The sequence below is a fragment of the Penaeus vannamei genome, chromosome 38 (genome assembly GCF_042767895.1).
Source record: "Penaeus vannamei isolate JL-2024 chromosome 38, ASM4276789v1, whole genome shotgun sequence".
Taxonomy (NCBI): domain Eukaryota; kingdom Metazoa; phylum Arthropoda; class Malacostraca; order Decapoda; family Penaeidae; genus Penaeus; species Penaeus vannamei.
The window spans coordinates 7,609,857-7,616,577 of record NC_091586.1 but is presented as its reverse complement, the minus strand read 5'-3'; the positions used below and the strand labels follow the sequence as shown (position 1 = coordinate 7,616,577).

General features: G+C 35.2%; 1 protein-coding gene across 1 annotated transcript in view; it reads right to left on the bottom strand.

The window, feature by feature from the left end:
• The window catches only part of LOC113812352 (uncharacterized), a 66,864-nt gene extending 65,869 nt beyond the window's left edge, over positions 1-995 (bottom strand). The window contains exon 1 of the mRNA XM_070115694.1: positions 823-995. The gene's annotated coding sequence lies outside the window, so the exon portion shown is untranslated. The remainder of the gene's footprint in view (positions 1-822) is intronic.
• Positions 996-6,721: the final 5,726 nt, after the last annotated feature.

The following is a 6,721-nucleotide window of genomic DNA, read 5'->3' as shown; positions in this document are numbered from 1 at the left end:
AATAATAGTAATAACAACAATAATAGTAATAACAATAATAATAATAATAACAATAATGATAATAGAATAGAATAATAATAATAACAATAAAAATAGTAATAGTAATAATCAACATCATCAGAACGATGATGACCGCATGAATGATAATCATAGTAATAACAACAACTAGAATAATGATGATGACAGTGATAATGACGATGAAGTGATAATGATGATAAAGATGGAAATGAAGAGGATGAAGAAATCATAATTATACGGAAAGTGATAATGATGATGAAGTGATAATGATGATGATGAAGATGGAAATGAAGAGGATAAAGAAACCATAATGATACGGAAAGTATTGGCAATAATGCTAACTCTAAGAAAGAAGATGGAAAGATGACGAAAGCGAAAAACAGCAAAGAAGACGAACCAAACACACAGGCTTCGCACAGTTTATCATATCTAAATAATGTATAATCATTGCCTTCTTCGGCGGGCATTGATCTTTCGAAAATTGTTAATTCGCTTACGTCAGTTTTTTTCTCAGGTTAACCGCTTTTGTTTATCAAAATATGTGTATATATATTTAGGTATTGATTTAGTGATTCGGTAAGTCAGCGTAAAACCGATTTAAGTCTGTTTTCATTTTATAGATTTGAAGTAAAATTGTATCTACAGAATAATTTCTCTTGGTTATGGTTTATTTTTTTAACTGGCCATTTTTTATATAAAATATTAGTGACAATAAATCATCAACAGTAAGATGAATACAGGATAAAACACAGGTACACATAGAAATCAACAATAATAATGCAAAAGTATTTATAACACTACTACCTTGTGTCCAAAAAAATGGATTTTCTTGTGGGTCGAAACACTTTTGAATTTTATGATATAAAATCCTTCTCTGTCGGTACCGGGCAGTCTTCGAAGTTGTGAAGCTTCTCGAAGGACCAAAGGTTAACACGTCTTCCTCCTCTGAGTGCGTGAGCCTGACTGCTGACCGGTCGAGTTGACATACAAGATAGCGGTACTAACCTTGACTTCGGATCCACAGTAGGTACTTCTCCCGCGCTTTGCTGTCTACCTCTTTCCATACCAATTTCATCTACGAATCTAAACATACTTTTATATAATAGATATTTGAGGATTATTTAGAGCTTGGAATATCTTTTATCTAGTGAGTCACTGATCTTTTTTTCGTATGAATTTCGCGCTGTGTTGACACCTTCAGCGTCAACCCGCGCTACCCACCTGTGTGACGTCATAATAGGGCGTGACGTCATACTGTCTATATTCAGAGTTTCACCTGATTTAATCGCTGGTCGTGTATTAGGTTACCTGTTGGAAAGGACGCTAATAGCTATTTAAATATAGGAAAATACTCTAGGTAAAAAAGGCAAAACTTGGAAGAGTCCGGAAATATAATAACTATTTGAGTAGAATATCAAAATATGGGGTGATAATGATAATTGAGATAACAATAACATTTATTGTAATAATGATGGCAATTACAGTAATACTGATAGTAATACTGATGATAACTATGGTAATTATACCATGATAGAAAATTAACAAAAAAAAATGGTAATAATGTTGATGACGAGGCTCATAAAACAGATTGTAGCTTGACAAACAAATGACAAGATTAAGGTCAGTTTAATCAAAAGAACATACACAATAATAAAAATCATAAACATCAGATACCACAATAATATATCAATCTAATATGCCAACTACCAAAAAAACAAAAATCAAAGAAATAAAAAATACACAAAAAATAAACAAATAAACAGAGTAAATCAACTAATTTCAACAAATAAAAAGTCACAAGACCAACAACAACAAAAATAAAACGCAAAAATGGCGAAGGAAAGATTTCACTCGCAGGTTAAACGTGTTGAAACATCGACCCAAACGGTTATGTGTGTCGACTCTTGAGGAAAGCGGAATTCCTGGCTGTTGCGAAAGGGGAAGAGGAAGGGGTAAAGGAGGGCAGATTCTGAGGAATAACTGTAAAAAAAAAAAAAAAAAAAAAAAAAAAAGGAAAGAAAGAAAAAGAAAAAGAAAAAAACAGAAAAAAAACAAATATGTATATATATATATATATATATATATATATATATATATATATATATATATATATATATATATATATATATATATATATATATATAAGGAAGAAGGAGGTAGTACTGGGTCGCTTTGGGGAGACGAACTATAAGAAATAGAAAAGAAAGAGGTAGAAAAAGATAAATTTGGGGGAAGAACTAAAGGAATGGGGAAGAAAGCGGTAGATAAGGGTAAATTTAGGGAAAGAACCGTGGAAGATGTAGGGAAGAAAGAGGTAACCATAGATAGATTGGGGGGAAGAACTGTAAAAAAATATATGGAAGAAATAAGCAGATGGAAAAAAATAGCGGAAGAACTGCAAAAAAAAAAAAAAATGGGAAGAAAGAAGAAGAAAAGGATAAATCTAATGGAAGAAATATACAAAATATAGGGAAGACAGAAGTAGAAGAGGATTAACTTAATGTAAAATGTAAAAGTAATGTAGGGGAAAAAGAGACAGAAAGGGATGAATTTAAGTAAAAAAAATGTAAATTAATGAAAAGAATGTAGGAGTGAGAATAGAATAGAAAGAGGAGAGGAAATATGAAATGATGAATTTGCGGGGAAGAATTATAAAACAAATGTTAGTAAGAGAAAAATAACGTAAAGGAAATAAATTAAAGAATTGTAAATGAAAGGAAAGACTCTAAGGTGAAGAGAGAAGAGGATAGGATGGAATATGAGATAAATGGGGATAAATCTAAAGAAAATTGTAAATAAAAAGATAAATGAGAAAGAGAGGGAGGTAGAAGGAAAGGGATAAGAATGGATAAATTTAGGGGTAGAATTATAGAAACAAAAAATAGATAAATAAAAGAATACAAAATTTCGGGGAGATATTGTAAATTGGGAAAAGGAAGGTAATGATGAAAGGAAAAAGGGAAGATATATGATAAATCCATAGAAAAAAGATGGAAGAGATATATAGAAAAAAAGTAAAATGGGAGAAAATAATAGATTCGGAAATATAATTTAGGGGAAAAAATAAACAACACGAGAAAAGAAAAATGTGACGTTCATGAAGGCAAATAATATCTGTCAGTCATAAAAAAAGATATTGAATAAAAACTTGAATGAAAATAAAGATGTTTGAAGATTACGTTTTTTTTCATTCCAAATTATTTGCATTAAGATAAAATGAAACTGAATTACATACATAATATCATTGTATTTCATATATCTTTATTATGTATGTAATTCAGTTTCATTTTAATTCAGTGCAAATAAATATACTTACATGAAACGCAACTATATTTACCATCACGAAAGTCAACCCATTTGATGGACAAAAAAAAAAAAAAAGTTATCAAATAACTTTTATTAAATAAAAAAATAAAAATAAAAAAGCCTGTTCTTTCGTCCTCCGGTCAAAACAAACCCACTCTATCAGTTACATAAGAATCGTGAAAGAAACAACACCTTACGTTTACGGAAAGTGGCATCCTGTTGTGTTATCAACCTGTTACACGAGTTTTCTGTTTCTTCACATCCGTTAGAGAGAAAAATGTGTCACGCAGTATCAGGATTTTAGGCTTCGGTGGGCGTGCGTGGGCGTTTGGGCTGGTGCGCCATTTGGTGTTGTTGTTTTTGTCGTTTTGCTTTTGTTGTTGTTGTTCTTGTTGGGGCAAGTTGTTGTTCTTGTTGGGGCAAGTTGTTGTTCTTGTTGGGGCAAGTTGTTGTTCTTGTTGGGGCAAGTTGTTGTTCTTGTTGGGGCAAGTTGTTGTTCTTGTTGGGGCAAGTTGTTGTTCTTGTTGGGGCAAGTTGTTGTTCTTGTTGGGCAAGTTGTTCTTGTTGGGGCAAGTTGTTGTTCTTGTTGGGGCAAGTTGTTGTTTTTGTTAGCGGAAGTTGTTGTTTTCGTTAGCGGAAGTTGTTGTTGTTGTTGGTAAGGAGAATTGTGTTGTTGTTATTGTTGTTGTTAGAAGTTGTTGCTGTTGTAGTTAGGAGAAATTGTTATTTTTGTTGTTGTTGTTTTGTTGTTATTATTATTATTTAGGGGAAGTTGCTGGCATGTGTAAGTATAAATGTTTGATGCCTTGTACTGAAAGGAAGAGAGATGCGTCTAGAAATGTTTAGCATATATAGAAGGAGAAAAGAAAACGTAAGGAAGAGACAGGAGCGAGGCGGCAGACAGAGAAAGAGATAGAAGCAGAGAAGAGAGGAGAGAGAGAGAAATAGACAAAGAGTAGAGAGGAGAGACAGAAACAAAGAGGAGAGATAGAAAAAATAGATAGAGAGAAGAGAAGAGAGAGAAATAGACAGAGAGGAGAGAGAGAAATAGACAGAGAGGAGAGAGAGAAATAGACAGAGAGGAGAGGGAGAGAAATAGACAGAGAAAAGAGAGAAATAGACAGAGAGGAGAGAGAGAAGAGAGAAATAGAGAGAGGAGAGAGAGAAATAGACAGAGAGCAGAGAGGAGAGGAGAGAGAGAGAAATAGACAGAGAGAAGAGAAGAGAGAGAAGAGAAATAGACAGAGAGAAGATAGGAAAGAAAGAAATATAGATAGAACAAAATATAAAGAAACATACTGATGACCTTACAGGTTTACGTATTTAGAAGTACTCAGAGAATGTTATATCAACCAAGAAGAAAACAAATGTAAGATGGCAAATAAGGTGAGAGACAGACACTGATAAACGTATAAATGAATGATAAATAAAGGCGAGGACAGATGCTATAAAAAAACACGTAAAAAATTATAATAAACTCAAGAAAAATAATGGGACTAAGAAAATACAAATGTTTTAAATAATTAAAAACAACACAGTCTTTAGAAAATATTTAGAAAATAAACAAAAGACAAAACATAAGAAACGCGAAAAGAAAATGCAAATCAAAAACAAAATCAAGAAAATGAAGAGGAAAAAAAGACAAACGTAAGAAATAGACAAAAGAAAAACAGGAAAAATATGGTAAAAAAGACGTAACAAATTAAAAACCACATAACAAATAAAAAATGACAAATAAAATATAAAACAGATATAAACACAAAGAAGATAAATCCAAACACAAGACAAACATCGACCAAAACACAAGAAAAAAATCCCCAAAAAACAAGCACAAAAAAGAATAACGATAAAAATCAAAAGACAACCTTAGACGAACGCACAAGGAATAAAAAAAAAGGAAGAAGAGACAAACAGACATAGAGAAGCGAGAGAAGAAGAGATGAATGATAATAATAATGGCAAAGACCGAGGATGAATGAAAAGCCACTGAGTTACGACGTGTGATGTTTCATTCATGTTTCCCTTCGCTTAGCTATTACCTTTGTTGTTGTTGATTTTTTTGCGTAGTTGGGGATCTTTCTCTCCAGGTGTCTGTTTGCCTGTTTGTTGTCATGTGTCAATTTCTGTGTCTGTCTTTTTTTTTTGGGGGGGGGGCCTTTGAAGATATCTCTTTTTTCTAACTTTTTTATGTTTTTTTTTCTTTTTTTGTCATTCTATCTGTATGTCTGTTTCACTCTCACTGTCTGCCTATCTGTTTATCTATCGCTATTTTTTTCTCCTTCTCTCTCTCTATCTATCTATCTATCTCTATATCTCTCACTCTTTCTCTCTTTCTCTTTCTCTCTCTCTCTCTCTCTCTCTCTCTCTCTCTCTCTCTCTCTCTCTCTCTTTCTCTCTCTCTATCTATCTATCTATCTATCTATCTATCTATCTATCTGTCTGTCTATCTATCTATCTGTCTACCTGTCTATCTGTCTATCTGTCTATCAATCTATCAATCTATCTATCTATCTGTCTATCTATCTATCTATCTATCTATCTATCTATATATATATATATATATATATATATATATATATATCATTCTCTCCCTCTCTCCCTCTCTCCCTCTTTCTCTCTCCCTCTCCCTCTCCCTCTTTCCGTCTCTCTCTCTCGCTCTCACTCCATACCTCTCTCTCCCTCCCTCTCTTTCTCTCTTTCTATCTATCTGTCTGACTGTCTGTCTGTCTCAAACTTATACTCCCTCTCTTCCTCTCCCTCTTTCTGTCTCTCTCTCTCGCTCTCCCACCATCCCTCTCTCTCTCTCTCTCTCTCTCTCTCTCTCTCTCTCTCTCTCTCTCTCTCTCTCTCTCTCTCTCTCTCTCTCTCTCTCTCTCTCTCTCCCTCCCACCCTCTCTCCCTCCCTCTCTCTCTCCCTCTCTCCTCCCTCTCTCCCTCCCTCCCTCTCTCCCTCCCTCTCTCCCTCCCTCTCTCCCTTCCCCCTCCTTCCCTCCTTCCCTCCTTCCCTCCCTCCCTCCCTCCCTCCCTCCCTCCCTCCCTCCCTCTCTCTCTTTCTCTCTCCCTCCCTCCCTCCCTTCCTCCCTCCCTCCCTCCTTCCCTCTCTCCTTCCCTCTCTCTCTTCCTCCCTCTCTCCCTCCCTCTCTCTTTCTCTCTCTCTCTCCTTCCCTCTCTCTCTCCCTCCGTCCTTCCCTCTCTCTCTCCCTCCCTCCTTCCCTCTCTCTCTCCCTCCCTCCCTCCCTCTCTCTCTCCCTCCCTCCCTCCCTTCCTCCCTCCCTCCCTCCCTCCTTCCCTCTCTCTCTCCCTCCCTCCCTCTCTCGCTTTCTATCTCACACTGTTATCTCTTAAGATCTCGCACCTTTTACCACACACTAGCTTCGTATCAACTCTCCTTAAGAAT